A 19,263-nucleotide genomic window follows, 5' to 3' on the forward strand; every position below is an offset into this window, starting at 1 on the left:
GTACCTCAGGTAACAATTTTAAGAGACAGAGGCAAAACTATGGTGTGGAGGTGGAGCAGGCTCCCTCCAAAGTAGTAACCAAGGGCCAGATGTATCAAGCTCCCGATTTGCATTTCTTAAATAGCGTATTTTAAGGAATCGCTATTTAAGAAACGCAAAATGGGATGTATGAAATCTGCAATTCAGTAATAGCTATTTCTTAAAATTCGCAATCGCTATTACCAAATCGCAATTAGGGAATCGGACTCCATTCATAGGTGCGAATGGTTTTGCATTTCCCGAATTGCGAATTCCAGTTAGGAATTTGCGAATTAGGTCATGCAAACCCCAGGGTGCTGGGGGCCTAAGGCCCCCTCTGATGCACCCCCCAAAAATATTTGCAGACATGTGAAGCACACACATGCCCTAGGGGCATGTGTGCGCTACATGTTATTTTTAAAAATGCATTTATAACGCAGTTTTAAAAATTGCACATGCTTACCCCAAATTGGATTTGGTGGTAAGTGCATTTCCTAAATGCTCAATTTGCATTTAGGAAATGCTTGATACATGTGCTTTGGAAATCGCAAATAGGTATTCCCTATTTGCGATTTTCTATTTAGAGAATCGCAATTTGCGATTCTCTAAATGGGGTCACAATTTTAAGGAATCACTATTTTTGCGATTCCTTAAAATTGCACAGCGAATGCCTTTCATACATCTTGAAAGGCATTTTTACACTCGCAAACGGCCGATTTTTTTTTGCGATTCGCACCGTTTGCGAATGTAAAATTGCTCGATACAATTGGCCCCGTTAGGTAAAATACAGTTTCAATGAGAAAACCAGGGCTCAGTATACTAGCAGTGGCACAAAGCAGCAGACTTCCCCTCGGGGAAATGGGTGTTAAGTATTTAAGGAGCACCAAACGAACATTAAAGTCAAGAACCAAATCATAAAATTTCCAAACCGATTTAGAGAAAACAAAAAAGAGACTAATTTGATGAGCAAGACAAGCATAAAAACAAAAAGCTTGGAGCAGGGTAATTAGGAAACGTGATTTTTTTTTTTTTAAAGAACATGCCAAAATACACCTCAAAGAAATACATAACTGGGAGTGTAAATCACTATTACTTCAAGTGTATTACCAAAAGCGTCCATCAGAGGTCACTTCTGCATCAAAAACAAAAAACAGTTAACACAAAAATGTTCTGCCTCACACAGGCTTGAAAGGTTGTATGTATGGTCAACTACCTTCCAGGCTCATAGACTCAATCGCCTCTAACCTTTGCTAAATATCCTGGATGCCCCTAGAGTTCCAAAACTGCAAGTGATAATTTCCAGATACCAGGCACCGGAAAGAGGTAGGAGACAGGCTCAACAACCCACTTCAGCCAGGGCTCTAGCATTAGTTTTTTTCCCTTCAACTATGCCTCGATGATTCGTTATGATCTTAGAATCCCTGGTGGTCAGCTGGCTTAACTCTCGAAAGGCACTCCCAGTTCTTGATCACAAGAGGAAGGCAGACCAGGTCTCAGTCCTATTCTTCGGGCAGATGCAGACTACATGTTCATCCTCCTCGGATCTTCTCCAAGCCCGGGTGTATTCTGATGAGAATAGTGGTGGGAAGCCTGTGTAATTTAACGATCACTGAGTAGTGATTGATGCTAGATCTTCCCGTTATGCTCAGAGAATTCCCATAAATGCAAATTAATCAGCCCCCTTCCAAAGCACTTCTTCTCAATCTGCTGCAAAAGCATTCCAAAACAAGCATTTGCAATACAATAAGTCTCGCATTTACTTGAGTTGGAGCCAGGGGCGTAGGAGACACTAAATTTCTGGGGGGGGACAGGGACAACCTTGAAGTGGGCCCCCTGCATAAAGTTTTCACCCAGAAGGGTTGCCGTGCTGGGGGGAAATGGGGAAGGCGGTCGCTTCCAGTCGAGTCCTGTGTGGCCTGCAATTCCCTGTCTGCTGGGCCCTTTGCTGCCTGTTAGGCAGCAACAGACTCTGTGATGCTGTTTGCCTGTGTGAAGTCCTAAGAGGCCTGTACTGCCTGCTGGGTGCAGTGCTTCCAGTCGATTCATGTGCTGCCTGCCATGCACTGTGGTGCCTGTTGGGAGCTTTCTTTCTAGTCAGGCTGTGTCAGTCTCTGGGCCCCCGCCTGCCTATGAAGGCCAGTAAGGCCTATGATTGCTGCTAGGTCCTTGTCTGACTGTCAAGTGGCAGTCTCTGCGCTGCCGCGTTCCTGTGAACTGCTGTGCTGTCTGACAGGGCCGGCCTTAGTGCTGGTGGTGCCCTGTGCGACATTGTTTGTTGGCGCCCCCCAGTGACCACCTCCGCCACGGATTCCCTCACTACTATCCATCACCACTCTCTCTCAGATGCATTTCATTAGTTTTATAGCACCACTCATACCGGGAAATATCCCTTACAACGCAATCAATGCAATGCAATGCATTGACCACGCTGCCATTACCACAAATATGGGTCTAGCACGCATGCCTTTACCACACATATCTTTACCACGCATATGCGTGGTTACAGCATAGAAAGCGGTCTAGCTGTCCGGGTGGAACAGGAAGCAGCAGAGGAGAGAAAGGTAAGTAGGGCTGTGTCCGGGTTTAGGGTGGGAGGTTGGGGTCATTTTTAGGACAGGGTAGGGTCGGGGTAGTTTTTAGGACAGGGTGGGGTAAGTTTTAGGGTTCAGGAGGAGGGCGTGGAGTTCAAGTAGCTTTTAGGACAGTGTGGGGTAGGTTTTAGGGTACAGGGTGGGGGTCATGTAGTATTTAGGACAGAGTGGGGTAGGTTTTAGGGTTCAGGGTGGTGGCAGGGGCGCCAAGGTAGTTTTTAGAGCAGTTCAGGGTAGGTTTTAGGGTTCAGAGTGGGGGTCAGGGTAGTTTTTAGGACAGGGCAGGCGGGTTTAGGGCTTAGGGCAGGGGCAGTTTTAAGTGCTTGGAGGGGTGGAGTACGGTATCAGGTGTAAGGGGGCAGGGTAGGGAGAATTGACCACGCATGTTCCTTCACCAAACATGCTTTTATAATGAAATTTGTTGTAAAGCATGCATAGTAGTAAAGACACGGTCGTTGTTGAGAGAGCGATGTTAAGGCATGCACGATATACTCATGTGTTGTTCCATCATTCATCCCTCATGCCAGTCTAGGGTGTCAAAGCACTTTACATCACACAGATATTACGCAGAGACATTCATCATATATGTGTAAATCAGTGCATATGAAATGTTACATACGACAGAGGACTACAAGGTGTAGGTGTCACAGGTCATCCGTACTGGTAGCAGGTATAGTTTAAGAGTGCTTCATCTGGAGAAGCGCAAACTCAGAATTTAAAACATAACACCATGGTTGGGGGCTCTCTTTAATAATAAGAACTGATTTGCGCTCAAATTAACTTGTTTTGCAACATTAAGTTAATCAAAAAGTGGGGGGAAATCATAATGCTCTAATCTACACCTTGATGTTTGCATGCAGCTATTTGAGGAGTTCATTGTTCACTGTTCTATATTCAGTTTTAATTTATAAATTGCAGGGGACAAAAAAGGAGCTCTCTGATGTAGGAAGCTGGCCTGGTATGTGGTGAGTACCTATGGTATTATCACCTTATACCAGGTCCAGGTATCCCCTTATTAGTGAAGTGTAGGCAGTGTCTAGAAGCTAGGCTCTCTAAAGGTAGCTGTGGATGAGCAGCCAAGACTTATCTAGGACACATGCAAAGATCATGCAATACCACTGTAGTCACACAGCACTTACACACCTGAAAGAAACATGCATTACGAAAATAAAGGTTCCTTATCACAGTAACACAAACACTAAAACACTAGGTAGGCAGTACTCCAATAGGATGTAAGTAACACACTATTATATGTACAGCAGCAATCAGAAATTGGCATAAAAAGCTACAGGAAACAGTGAAAAGCAATAGGCAATACTGAAGGCCTAGAGGGGACCAACCATATGCTAAAAAAGTGAAATGCGAAAGCCGGGTCCCCACCCAAGGAAGTGGAATCGGTAGAGGGGACCTGGAGGAACTAGGAAACCCCAAAGGTAAGTACCAGAGTGCCCCCCAGCGACCAGGAGAAAAGAGGTAAGTTACTGTTTTTTCCCCAACCCACCAAAAGGGAAACATCCTTTTTTACGACTTTCTTTTTACGAAAGTCCTGGTTCACGAAAGCGCAACAACGCTTTTTTTAACCACGACTCCGTTATTTTGTGCCTTAACTACGTATGTTCTGAACAACGAACATGCGTGGTTAAGGTACAAAGAAGGGAGTTGGCGAAGGAGGACGACGCAGGTGAGAAGGGGTCGACTAAGGTAAGTGGTGGGTTTAGGTTTTGGGTAGGGGGTGGGAGGTTTTTGGTTGTGGGGAGGGGGTGGGGGGTAGGGGGTTTTAGGTTTTGGGGTGGGGTTGGGGGTGGGGTGTTTTTGGTTTTGGGGAGGGGGTGGGGGGTCAGGGGGTTTTAGGGAGGGGTTGGGGGGTGGGGCGTTTTTGGTTTTTGGGGAGGGGGTGGGGGGTTAGGGGGTTTTAGGTTTTGTGGTGGGGTTGGGGGGGTGGGATGAGGGATGTAGGGTGAATGGTGCCTATTACTAATGCTTTTATCAGGAATGCCTTTACAACAAAATATCGTTGTTAAGGCATTCGTGGTAAAATCATTAGTCGTAAGAACGAGGTCGGTGTTCCGACCTCGTTGTTAAGGCAGTAGTTGTTTTTAAAGTCGGTGTTCCGTCGTACAATCCCACCAAAAGGACTTCAGAGAAGGATATTGCAAAACGCAGACAGGACTGCAAGAGACTAGAGGTGGATCCTGGAAGAGGAACACCTGGAAAAGAAGGGGACCAAGTCCAGTTTACGTAGGGGTGTCTGGTAGTGGTAGGAGCCACTACCCACCCATCTGTGGATGCAGGAGTTGGTCGACAGGGAGACGAAGATGGTCAGCAATGCAACAATGGAGCAGATGAAGAGTTCCTAGGTGATGCAGTTGATGTCCCACACCGGATGAAGAATTGCAGTCAGTCTGGGGTGTGGAAAACCCGCCAAAATGCCTTGGCAAAAGCAAATGTCGCAGTAGGAGAAAAGTGGAGCTGCCAGGGACCAGCAAGGTCCAGGGGGAATCAACCCATGGAGCGGAGTCCCAGGTGACCATCAGCAAGGCAAACAGTCTGGAGAATGAGAGGCAGCCCCCAGGGAAGACCTATAGGCAAGGAGCCCAGGAGCTACAGAGAGGCCTACGCAGCACACCCGAAGAGAGGTCCCACGTTGCAGGCGAAGCACGTTGAGGGCTGTGCTTCACAGAGAAGAGTGCTGGGGGCTGGGGCTACATGGAGCCTGAAGATCCCTTGGAGGAGATAACAACAAGCCTTGGTAGCTGCAAGAGATGCAGTGCATGGGGGTACTGTCCTGCATGGGACGGCAAGGACCTACCTACTCCACAGTTGGACAGATGGAAGAGAGGACCAAGGGGACCACTTCAGACTACCACCCCTGATGCACGATTCACGCAGTTCAGGAGGAGAGGAGATCCACGCAGCCAGTTGTTGTTGCAGTTGGTGCCTACGGATGCAGGTAAGTGACTCCTTCACTCCAAGGAATTTTCCTTCTTTCTTCTCATGCAGACTGAAGACTTGCTGCCCTCCGAGGAAGCACAGCTGGGCAAATGTTGCAGTTACTGGAAGGAGTCGGAGAAACAATGTCGAAGTTGTTGCTGGAGCTGCAGATTGTAGTTTCCTGTGAAGTCCAGTTGCGGTTCCAGTGGCCAGAAGTCAAAGTAAACGTTGCAGAGGAGTACTGCTGGAATCTTGCACGTTGAATCGGAGGACCCACCCAGGAGGGAAACCCTAAATAGCCCAGTTAGGGGGAATTGGTCACCTAGCAGAGTGACCATCTAGGAGGAGGCTGACACTTCACCTCCCTAACCTGGCCACTCAGATGCTCCCAGAGGCCTCTGCCAACCTTGGATTCAAGATGGCAGAATCAAGTGCCCACCTGGAGGATCACCCCGGTGTGGTGATGGACAGGGGAGTGGTTACGTCCTTTCCATTGTCCAGTTTGGTGCTAGAGTAGGGGCTGAGGTCCCTGAACTGGTACAGACTGGTTTATGCAAGGAGGCCACCAATGTGCCCTTCAGAGCATACTAGAAGCTTTGCAAGGCTACCCCTCCCAAGCCATGTAACACCTATTTCCAAAGGGAGAGGGTGTTGCCTCCCTCTTCCAAATGAAATCCTTTGTTCTGCCTTCCTGGCATGAGCTGCTCAAGCAGCAGAAGGAGGGCAGAAATCTGTCTGAGGGGTGGCAGCAACGTGGGCTGCCAGAAAGCTGGTAGGAGCAATGCTGGGGATCCTCTAAGGAGCCCCCAAAGTGCATGGAATCATACAATCAATACTGACAATAGTATTGGGGTAGGATTCTGACATGTTTGTTACCAAACATGCCCAGGTTCGGAGTTACCATTATGTACCTGGACACAGGTAGTGACCTATGTCTAGTACAAGCGTAAAAGGGTGTCGCACACACTCAAGAGGTCCTGGAAAATGGAGCTGGAGTTTGTGGGGGCACCTCTGCTCCTGCAGAGGTGCCCTCACACACAGACACTTGCACCCTGCCATTGGGGCTAAGAGGGCCTACCATAGGGGTGACTTACAGTGACCTGGTGCAGTGACCTGAAGTGAAAAGGTGCAAGCACCTTTTCACGCACGCAGGCTGCAATGGCAGGCCTGCAAACACAGCTTACATGGGCTCCTATAGGTGGCATAATACATAATAAATGTTGCAGCCCATGGGGAACCCCTGATCCCCCAATGCCCTGGGTACCATATACTAGGGACTTATAAGGGGCACCAGTATGCCAAGTGTGGGGTGTGTGTGGTCCAAGCAACCAAATTTAATGGGAGAGAGCACTGGGGTACTGGTTAGCAGGATCCCAGTGAACACAGTCAAAACATACTGACAACAGGCAAAAAGTGGGGTAACCATGCCAAAAAGAGGGTACTTTCCTGTATCTGACAAAAGCAGTAACCCACTGACCTATTCACATTATATACACTTTGTGATCTGCATGTAGACATCCTTTGTAGCAGGCATAGTAACCCTGTACGTTATGATGAGTCAAAACTTCTACTAGACAAAACTTCAATTTCTCTCCAGAAAGACCATTAATCACCTGAATTAACTTGAGATTTTTATTGTTGCCTATAAACTGTTGGTGGCAAGGAACATCCAGCAGGTGCATTTAAAGTCACAATATACTTGCAAACATAGCACCCCCATCCTAAGTCAGCACCCAGTGCGGCAGCACTGGTTGCATCGCCCTAGCTGCCTTACCTAGCCCTGTCCATCTGGTTCTTCCTGGGACCCGTGCTTTGTGCTGGTCTCTCCGCTGTCTATCCAGCAGTGTCAGGCTCTGTTCCTCCACAGCCTGTGAAGTCCTGTAAAGCCTGTGAGCTGCCACAGTGCTGGCTTCGCATCCACAGGCAGGAAATGAGATTTACAGACAGCCCTTGCCCTTCAGAGCGGCTTTCACAAATACCAGGAAGGCTGAGGGAGAGACGGGACCGAAATGTTGGGGGGGCAGGATGTCAACTTAGGGGATAATAATTAGCACTGGGACAGGCAAGCTGGAGAGAGAGGAGCGAAGAGAGTGAGAGAGAGGCGACAGAAACGGGGGCCCTGACAAACATTGGCGCACAGGGTGCCACTAGCGCTCTAAAGCCTGCCCTGCTCATATCTCACAGTAACTCAACAATACTGTTTTTAGAAAGGGAGATACTCTGCAACACAGCGCTGTATTTAAAAAGAAAGGGAGTAACTTAGCAATAGTTTATTTAATTACCCAAACCTCCTTATCTTCTTCAAATCTTGCTGCTGTCTTCAGGGTTGGATCTTCAAGGGACACAAAGGGTTGGCTCAGGAGGGACGGGATGCAGACAGCAATCAACAAAGGTCCTCTGTCTCCCTTTGTTCTCAGAAGTGCAGACTGCAGGCGGCTGTGGCACAAGGTGAGAAGGAATCCCTTGTGTGCTGCAGCACAACAAAAGGGAGGAGGGCGAGTGTCCTGGAGCCAGGTCACAGGTCAAGTGCAGGGCCAGTATAGGTAGCGCTTTCATGCGCTAATGGCCCTGCGAATTAAAGGAGAAGGGAAAATTCTTCTGTCCCCTCGTCCCCCCCACCCTTGTCCCCCGTGTCCCCCCCACTCCAAAATCTGGGGGGGGACATATCCCCCGCGTCCCCCACACTTCCTACGCCCATGGTTGGAGCGTTTGCCATTTTAAATGCATAACTGGACTTTTTTTGCCACATTAATTGGTCAGACCTGACGCATATTTGGGCCTTTCTGTCACACAATTCCAGTGGCCCTGCATATAACTAAAGGGCTAGTAAGCCTACGGGGATATTTTTTTTAAACTAGGCCCTTAAAACAGAAAGTACTGCCAGGTGCAAGACATACTGCAGTTGGCAGTTGGTACATGCGACATTATTTCTCTCAGGCATTTGAGCTCTCCTGCAGTGTGACTGCGGGCAATTAACTCGTTTACGTTAAGCATTCGCATCCGACAGGCAAAAGGGACCAAAGGAGTCGCTGCTGAGACACGGCACGGCAATAAAGTATAAAACGAGTCACTTTACAGGGTACCGGTGGGCGACAGCATTTTTTTCCTACAGTCCCTTTGACCTACAACGTGCTATCTCGGACCTTACTGACGTAGTTCCTTTGACAGTTGAGTTGCTTCCGGTTCGTTGATCTCATCGTGGTTGCGAAAATTGGTTTGGAAATCGCCGAAGAGATCATGCAGGGGCAAGAGACTTTAGTGTGCTTAACAGGTGATGCCGCGTTGTCGCCATGCAAGTGAACCTTTCATTCCTTTGCTGGTAGATGCTACCCGTGCCTACAGTAGGATTGCGTTGGGTACACACGCAGAAAGAACGGCATACATGTGCGCAAAAGGTAGGCTGTCTGAGAAACATTTTGTGGTAAGAGCGATATAAAAACGGCTACTTAAACTCTCAGAACAGTAAACTAGATTATAGTGTGACACTGCTAGAGTGTTAAATTAACTAGTCATAATACTACCAAAATGTTAGTTTGTTCCAGAACACATAAAATATTAATATTTTAAGTAGTAATACTAATAATACACGTTCGTCATTATTTGGCTATATTTATTGGAGTTATTCTTTATTTATTACCAAATGTGTTCATCCTTACGTCTCCAGCACAAATTTTCCCTTTCCGCCATTAGTTGCATCGGAGAGTTTTGGTGCAGTGCTATTTCGGTCCCAGTCCATCATCATAAGGTGGCGCACAGGGTTATTGTGCTTGCTGCAAAGAACGTGTACTAAGCAGATCATTTGAAGTAAAAACGATACCGCTGATCGAGTTTGCACCCTGAGCGCCATGGGAGCCACGAAGCGCAGACAAAAGAAAAAGGTAGTTTGCCCACGCTTTAGTATATCGGCAATCGTACAATTATCCCTGTAACAGGGTCAGTGTCCACGACAGTAACCAAAACGCCCCAACCAGCACGGCAAACGTAAAGCATTTCCCAATGACTTCAAGTGACTTTTGAAAGGGAAGCCCACGAACGAATGAAAGAGAAGGGCATGAGATGAGCGTGGTTAAAAGCCCACAATACTTACAACATGTCAAAGTGCTTGCACACTTGACCTAAAATGTTCCCGTGAACCCAGAAAGTCCCATATAGGGCAGGGGACCACATGGCTGGGAGAAGGACATCAAAATGAAAAGCTCATGCCATTTGGCACCAATCTTCTGTCCCTGCTTAGTCCCCTTCCCTCACATTTTAAGATAGCGTACAGTAATTACCTCCCCTTGCCTTCCTTACAAGAGATGCGCTGGCTGGCAAAGTTCTTTTGTTCTTCAAAGAGAGTCTTATCAAAACTAATTAGCAGTGCTGGGAGTAAATGAGAGGCAATGAAGGAAGGAGTGGCTGGCAGAACTGAATTTGTAACTCACTAGGCTTCAAGAAATCAATTATTATAGACTCCTCTTGGGAGGATATTTACCAAAAATCTACATTCACTATTGAATTAGATTTTTGCTAACTATCCCAACAGTATGCAGATGGTCGCAGGTCTTCCTAAGAAATATTAATTTTGCTTCACAAATAACCCTTTAAATCAAGGAAGCAATACCACACTCAATACTGCCGGGAAAGGTTAATTTCAATACCTGGAGTGTCCCACTTTTCACATTATATCCCTAGCCTTGGGAGAGTCCAACGCACTACTTAGGGGTACTTTAGAAGGGCATAAAGCTGTCTTTTCCACATGTCAAAAAAGTTTTATTTTTGACGGATGCTTGATTCAGTTACTGGCTACAGACATTCAGGGATACCACTGGAGACTTAGGCCCCCATTACGAGTTTGGCGATCACTAGACCACCGGACTCGCGGATGGTGGTCGGACCACTGCCAATGCGGAGGTCCGAGTGCCATATTTCAACCATGGCGGTCAGGGATCCAGTCAGGCGGTAGGTGGCGGACCTAATCTGCCAGGGAAGCGCTGCCCTGGGGATTATAACCTCGTTCTCCACCAGCCATTCCATGGCGGTAGCACTGCCATGAAAATGCTGGCGGAGAAGAAGTGCAGGGGCCCTCCGTGCCCAGCACCCTCCATCCTACAGCATTGCCGCCGGCTTGATTCCGAGCCGGAGACAATGCAGTAGGCTGTTTCCCGCTAGGTCAGCGGGCGGAAACTCAGGTTTCTGCCTGCTGACCTAGAGGGAAACTCTTAATGGGCCTAGCGGGGAGGTAGCCAGTAAGGCGGCAACCTCTCCGTCAGAGGTTCGGCAGACGGTCTAAACCGTCCGCCAAACTCGTAATGAGGCCCTTAATGTCATGCTGGTGAAGTCACTCATGTATGTGGGAAGTATAAATCTGCAATACAAGCGACACTGGACCTTTACGTTATTGGTGCATTTCCTATGCCATATTAGTGTGTCTTATCAAAATTAGGTAAGATCATTAGTAGCCATTGTTTATTTATAGGACAACAGTAGGTGCACTGGAAGCCGTTTAGCAGTCTCTAAATGCACACAGTCCAAAATACCAGGAAATGCAGCAAAAAAATGGGAAAAAAGACAATAATTTGCAGATTCTTGCAGTGTCTACCAGCGTTCCCTTCTACAAGGGCACTTCTGTTTTTTTATGTCCCCTGCTGTAAGGCAAATATAGGTTAAAGTACGACAATTATTTGACTAAATCATTAACTTAACTCAATATTAACACTTTCTACATTGGGATACGCACATTAGCAAAGCCAATGTATTCATGCGCTCACCATCTTGGCATCAGATACTTGCGCACGCCACACGGGCCCACATTTATTATGCCAAGCAATACAAAACACAAAAGACAGCATTGTTGGAGTGTCCCAACCTCTATTCAAAACATCCTCATTGAAAATGGAAGAATTTGAATGAGCAATTATGCATGCAATTGAAAAAATGTTAATTGTTGCTTTTTACCATTAATAAACCATCAAGTATGGACTGACTGTTTTTAGAAGACTGGCACACATTCTTAGGTCTATAAGAAATCAAGAATATTATGTATTCAGAGCAAAGTACAAAAAGGTAAATATGTTTAACCTCGAACAATAGTCTTACTTAAGCTATGGTATCGGTCTTATATTTGTATGGTGTTTTTAAATGCAGAAATTAAACTAGAGAAAACCCAATTCAGAGATCACATATCTAAACAGTACTTCAACGTTTTATAGCAGTGGTACCCAACCTTCTGACTTCTGTGGACCCCCACATTTTTATTATTGGAACCCAGGGATCCCCACTAAATCATTTTTTAAATCTGGGGACCACCCACTGAGTCATTACTGAAAGCTGGGGACCTTATCTGTTAATATTATTTAATTTTCTAAGCAATCGCGGACCCCCTGAGGAGGCTTTGCAGACCCCCCAGGGGTCCCCGGACTACAGGTTGGGACCTGCTGTTTTAAGTATTGCTGCTGGCTTTCAGGGACCCAAGAATGCTCCGCATCAACTGAGGTTAAGGAGTGTAATTCAGAGAAAAGATGATCAAAAGTGAGGGACATCTTAGGAAGTATAAGCTGTGAGAAAATGTTAAATAGGAGCCTGTCCAGCTATGAAAAGGTGTCCATAATTTAGAGCAATGGCTATCCTGCCATGCATTAGCAGACACCGTCGCATACCCTCTTGCTGACTCCTTCACCCACTGATCTGATCACTTCATCAAAGACGTGTATGTACAGTAAAGTTCCTGAAATGGCATTCGTAGGGAGCAAAGTGGTACCTAGGAACTGCTATCACTTTCGTAGGGGCTATGGGATTGTAATGACTTACATTATGTGATGTGCGATGAACTAATAAACACATTCAGGGATAGGTAGAATGCTTTACCAGAGGGAACTCAGTTCTGACAAGTCTGCGACCTTATACAATATTATCTACAAGACACACAGCCCAACAAGAATTCACGCCAAACTAGGAAAGCTATCTATCCTGGGACCCTTTACTTTGATAATTGTCTCAGTCCGCAAGCGGCAAAGCACTTGTTCCGTTATGCAACTCTCACATGCGTACACTCCTACCTAGCAAAGTTACTTCTCAGGTTCCAGCCAAACATGAAACCGCTCACTCCCACCACTTTTCACATCTACTTAATGAGACGTGTGCAGTGGGTGGTAAGAGGCAAGCAAATGGAGATGCAAGAAAAATCACAGATGCAAGGCCTAATAATACGACCTATCAAGTAATGTTCACGTCAAGAGACCAGTCTCATCTCATCATCTTTTCCTGTGACCTCTCAACAGCAGTAATGGTATAGCAATCGTCAGTGGCCACTTATTCAGCTTTACATGTGTGAAGTGCAGGGCGTGCTCATATCCGACCTCACTCTCTACAACCGCCCAGTGTCCTCATCTCACATGAATTCAAGTCCATACAAAACTCAACCAAGAGAATACAAGTAATCTTGGTGCTTTAACAAGAAGGTTTACAATTAAATGCATCGCTGTTAAAATACACACGCTTTTTAGATCAGCATTCTTAAGATAACGGGTGTTGAACTATCAGTGAGGAAGTTATGCAGCCAATAGCATCACTGCTATCAATGCTTCCCATATATTAAGTACTAGAGGGGTTATAACAGGTGCTTTAAAAATATTTCTCAAATATGCAGTGGCATGCCCCCTCAAAACAACTGCTGCCACAAGGCAGTGCTCCCACGAAATACAAAAAAGCCTTGTGCATATAAATAACATAGGCGCTGCAAGGAAGCACAAATGTTGCATTGCTGGCAGGGATGCATTTAGGGAGGAGGGAATCGGTCTCACTTTGTATTTGGCTCAGCAACTAAACGCAAGCCTGGTCTCACACTGCCCATGAGACCATACAAATGGTAGAAATATGCTATACAAAGTTAACATACAATGAACCTGCCAAGTAGCGGGTGCTTTACACGAAATTAATAAAACTTGAAGCAACTATCAAAAATTACTTCGCACTCTTATTTCGGACATGGATGTAATAGTTTATGGAGTAAACGTTGATCCCAAGATAAAAGAATAAACAGGTTCAAATGGTCCTACTTTTCAAACTGAACTGCCTGTCCTTGGTTTGGTAGCTTATAGACCGGCCGGTGCACTTTGCAGCAGTCTTAACTCTCTTTACCGTTTAAAGTACACTTAACCTTTGAACTAAATTATGATTGGTGGAATTCATTGGTAGTTCCACTCTTCTCCACCTGCCAGGAGCACAACACAGTAATGGCATCCTCTCAACTCTTATCCGCACTTGCTCAGATTTTGTACACAGGCTGATCAGTCTATTACTGTTGCATATGCGAGGGCCCAGATTCCCATTTGTCTCAGTGAATTTGCCACTTAAATATATAAACCCTACCAAGGGGCTTTCAAGAAAGAATGTACGTTCATTCTAAAAGGTCTTGTTTTCTGGCAGCGTTTTTTTTGGTTTGAGGGGTAAATTAAAATAAAAAACACTATAATAAGCCTGAAGCCGCAGGCACTGTATGCCAGCATTTGGCATAGACAAGAAATGGCAACATGCCGGTGATTGAGACTTCACTGATGTGAGCTGCTGCAGTGTAGCCTGGAGCAAACACTCAGGCTACTGAAGAGAACAAGGACATAGATGATAAACCTCCCCACTACTCAAGAAGAAAATTGCCCCCCACCTGTCCACAGTTCTCAGAAAGCAATGGCCGAGCCACACATGAGCTAGAGGTGGAGGCTGAGAGAGCAGATGTCCACAGAGCTAAGGCCAGCCGAACCGAGGGTTGCGCTGCAAAACCAGTGGAATGCTGTCTTCAACCTGTTAGCATCCGGACTTACAGTTGCAGATTGTCATTTATTATATTTTTGACACATGATCCAGAAAGACAGCTTGAGCTATCTCCAACTCTGACCCAAAAGAGGACAAATGAGAATAACGTAACATGTATTTTAAAAGAGCATGCTCTCTCCGTGGAATATATCTGAGCTATATAACATATTTCCTAATCAGCTTAACGGCACTCGTTTTATTAAACTGTGAAGGACGAAAGACGGAGTAGAACTACCAGGATTCACACCTGTAACCAGGAGGTCAAACAAAGATTCCGAGGAGATGCATTAGCCCACAGAACACAGCAACCAAAATCAGCGTTGATGGGCAAATCATCTGAAAAAGGTCCCCAATAGGCAACTATTGCTTAAATATCTGTTTGTGTCATGGGTTTTCAAAACACCCATGGAAGACATTGCATCTTTGTGCCACAAACTACTAATTGACCTCTCTTGCCTTGCACTGTCGTTCTTAGAGCCACGCAATGCAAGACAATAGAGGCAGCATAATTGGTCTTAAAATATAGTGAAAGGAGAAACAATTGAAGGTGAATAAGGGAGTGTTACAGGTTAGGTGCTGCTACCCAAACGTTACACCATAGAAGCTAGAAAAAGTACTTTATCCACCTAACAGGAGGTTCATTACTTTCTATTGTGCTCTTGTAGTTAACGAGTAATGGTGGAGCCAAGTTATCAGTCTGGAAGCAGTATGCAAATGTTCAAGGACTGAGCACAAGATAAACGCTGCAATCGACCTGGATCCAGGACACAAGATGAATGTTCTTTGTAAAAAAGAATGGCTTCAGCACAACACACTTCTTTCCCCATTAAAAAACTTCCACCCCAAAATACTGTTAACATTCTCGTACAAAGGGTGGATGTAGACATGTTGCTTAACCTTTTCAACCCAGAGTTCACAAAATGTTCTTTCCTACTCAGAAGACGTGAAAGGCAAGGTGAAATGATTTTCAATCCTTTTAAGTGGAGTGGGTATGATACTGGATTGCAGCACAGGGTGAAAAAGCAAAACACATCTTTCGAAATGTGTCCTTTTATTTATCATCAATCATGTTTTAGACTACAAAGCAGAGGTCGGTTTCTAGTAGGCAATGCCACTTCGCATGCAAATGTAGATTTCTTACCAGTTCTGGTCTACAGAACTAAAGCAACGTAGCATTTTTTACAGCAGTGGAGAGGTTCAGTAAAATCAAAGCCCAGTCACAACACAGTACAAAGCATCAACATATCAAAATCGTTTACTTTAGAAAATGATCCCATGACAGTTTTCTTCTATTCACAGCTACTGTGGATTTCTTGTCTGCACCTACCAAGAAGGGAGACTAACCAGGCTGAAGGTCTAATGCAAGAGGACTCTTAAGTGGAATAGTAAGCATAAGGGCCAAAGGAACTAATGAAGCTGAAAGCTGTTGCTTAATTCAGTGAATTGATTCTTAGATAAATTCTTTCAACACTCTGGATCTCACGAGTTTAGCAGAGATGGACAGCAGACAGTTTTGCCAAGTGGCTTAGGTAATGAAAGTGGAATCTAAGAGGAGTAAGTGTTCAAGAATTACATTGATTCTGTAGTGTACTCACCAATGACGCTGAAGGAGCTAGTACCAGATGCTAAACCACCAGAGTGTGGGCAGCAGCTGATTATAATAAAACCCTACATTATAAATTAGTCTAGGTATCGGATAGGAGTGTTGTTAAAACACATCTGGGATAGACATTCAAAGCCTTACAGGCAACTAACGAAGGGGAAAGTGAGGCTACCATGGGTGAACCACTCCTGTAGGCAATTATTTTGTAAGCCTTTAATGACTTTAATCTGCTTGTTTCCTTCTTGGTTTCTGCTGCTCTGAAGGTTTTCGTTTGGCAAATACACCTCGTCTGGAAGAGGTGGGTGGGTCCCATATGAATCCAGAACATTCTTGAACCTGCAAAACGCCTCTAACCGTTAAGTAACCTTTTCGTTTTGCAGCAGTAATCTTGTCTGGATTCACATGATGTACACCGATTGTACAGCTGCATCTCCTTGTGTAGGGAGGCTGCGTCCTTTTGAGTGTGTTTGCAAATTAGTGGTATAACTCTTTGTCCCACTGCGCCTTCTTGCTGGCTTCAATATCCACCTAGTAACGCTTTATGAGTGTTTGTGTTGAAGAGCATATGGTGACTGCAGATATTGTTCAGCTCCACGTTTCCTAGGAAGGTAAAAGGGTTGCTCTACCTTTTTCTTTGTTGATTACGCTTATGGTCTCTCTCTTCGAGTGTCACTCCTGCTGTCTTGTGGAAAAATGTAATTGACTAAGCTATCCATTTTGCAGTAGTACCCTTCATGAATGGGAAGCCCTTGCTTGCATGGATGAATAAAAAGAATGGCTCCTCCTTTCGAATTGTCTTTGCCCTTTGTTAAGTGTTACATAATCTTTTGTCTCACATCCAGTGTATGTAGGGCCTTTTCTGCCTATTATTTTGGCTGCTGGAAGAAAGCTGGTAAGGGTACAGCCTAGTCAATGTAGAAATATGGAACCACCTGGTGTCATTTTTGGGTTTGTGCCCATGACCCCTTTATCTTTGTGTATTTCAAGGTACAGTTTCTGTGTAGTAATCACGTGTATTTCACTAACTCTTCTAGGTGATGCGATTCCAATTAGAAAGGGTGTCTTCAGAGTAAAGAATTTCAGCTCTGCTGTCCTCATAAGTTTTGTTAGTACCACAATGAGATTGCTGATAAGTATGAAAGCTGTTCTCAGTGGTTAAACCTTCTTTGCTCCTTCAAGTAATCGTTTTACCACTTGTGTGGTAAAAAACAAATAATAATAATTAGCTGCTAGGTGTACTTTTAGTGCGGTATAGGAGTGTCTATCCAAAAGATGCATATGTTATAGGACTACAATGGCGTCTTGTGACCCATCTATTTGGTCTCTTTTCCTGTTGCACCACTGTATGAACCTGTTCCACCTAATTTGTTTTCTTGTTGTGAGCCTTCCTTAACTATCTCCACTGACCTAGCTGGTAGTTTTAGGTGGCTAAACTGAGTTTACAGGAGCCATGACCAGAGGCTCAGGGTAGATGGCTGCAGGAAAAATAACTTGGTTTTCCTGTAATATTATCAGATCTTGATGTGCCTGGAGATTCATGACCTATCCTGGCGAGACCTCCACAGAGGCCCTCATTTGGACTTTGGCAGTCAATTCCACTGATTGCCAAAGCCCAACCCACCATATTACGAGTGCTGGCTACTTTCTGCCATTACTGTGGCGGAAAGCAGCCACCAGTCGTGCTGGCGGTTGGCGCTCCTCGACGGAAGAGGTAAGTGGGCGTATTGGGGGAGGGGGTTTGGACGGGGGCTGTCTGTGGTGTGTTTGGGTGCGTGTGCATGTGCATGTGTTTGCGGAGGGGGTGCTGAATGTGTGCGTGTCTGCAAGTGTATGGGGGTGTCTGTATGGAAGTATGCAAGTGAGTGGGTGTGTCTGTGTTGATGAAGGTGAGTGGGGGTGTCTGAGTGCATGTATGTGAATGCATGCGTCCAGAGGTGGTGGGGTGCCTGTGAGTGTGTGGATGGGGTGTATATATATATATATATGTAACAGGAATGAAGATTCCTGTAGCTGTGTGCGTGACCGCCAGGCTTTTCATGGCGGGGTGACTGTCACGATAAGCCTGGCGGTGTGCAACCTCATAAAACGGACAGCAGGCCGAGGAGATGGAGAACCTTAGGATGTGTAGTGTCTGTATGACTGTGTCTGTGTGGTCTTTGCATTGGCTGAATGTTTTTGCCTTTTCCAGCTAACAGTTCAGGTGGGGTGTACATGCATTCCCTTTCTTCCGAGGTGTGCTGCCACCACAGTTAGACATTTTGTGAACACTCTTGGTGCTGACTTTATTCCAAAGGGTGATACCGTGAATTGATAGTGCACCTTGTTCATAACAAATCTGAGAAATGGTCTGTACAATCTGTTCACTGGCATGCATAGGTGTGTGTCCTCAAGGTCTATGTTTTCCATTAGTCTCTTTTTCATATGAGAAGGATGCCTTCCCACAGCAGTGTCACCTTGAATTGTGTTTAGATTCATCTCTTGAACACCAGTAGATAGATTAAGTGGGAAAGAGATGGCGCACCAGAAAGGACACGACTGACAAGACCGCCTTCAAGACTACGCTCAACTTCTACCGAACACTGGAGCTTGATTTGAGGCATGAGACTAAGGCCTATTTCTTCTATTATCTGAACTAACAGCAAAGAACTATTCAACAGTGAAAGAATTCTCCAACACCTCAACTGCAACAAACATTACCACCTCACAGGAGCTCTGCATCAATCTTGCAAACGTCTTCCATAACAAGACCAACATCTACAGAAACTTCAAACCCCAGCCAAGGCCACCGACTTCTTCAAGCAACACAACAACCCCGCTACAGACATTTGACTATCCCAATGGAGCCAGCTCACCGCAAAGGACACCGCCTTCATCATGAACTTGGTCCGCTCAGGGGCCCCATCTGACCTATGACCCCACTACATTTTCAACCTAGGCGAAGCTAGAATCAGCCACGTACTCACCACCTTGTTCAACACCTCAAATGCCAGGGCCAACTTCCCCCAGGACTGTATACACGGAGGTCAACGCCCTACTAAAGAAACCATCAGCAGACCCTAGCAAACTCATCAACTACAGTCCAATCTCCATGCTCTAATTCCCATCTAAAGTATTAGAAAAGCCATCAACCAACAGTTTCCTTATATCTGGAAGGAACCAACCAACTCAGGAGGGTTCAGCAGCAACCATAGTGCTGAGATAGCTTTCATCGCACCTACCGGTGACATCCAAACCCTACTAGACCAAGGAGAGACTGCGGCTCTGTTCCTCCTACACCTCTCTGCAGTCTTCGATACGGTCCCTCACCACACATTCATCACAAGGCTGAAC

General features: G+C 45.7%; 1 protein-coding gene across 1 annotated transcript in view; it reads right to left on the bottom strand.

The window, feature by feature from the left end:
• The window catches only part of TM9SF2 (transmembrane 9 superfamily member 2), a 313,007-nt gene that overhangs the window by 217,136 nt on the left and 76,608 nt on the right, over window positions 1-19,263 (bottom strand). The window lies entirely within an intron of this gene.

The sequence above is a fragment of the Pleurodeles waltl genome, chromosome 8 (genome assembly GCF_031143425.1).
Source record: "Pleurodeles waltl isolate 20211129_DDA chromosome 8, aPleWal1.hap1.20221129, whole genome shotgun sequence".
Classification (NCBI taxonomy): Eukaryota; Metazoa; Chordata; class Amphibia; order Caudata; family Salamandridae; genus Pleurodeles; species Pleurodeles waltl.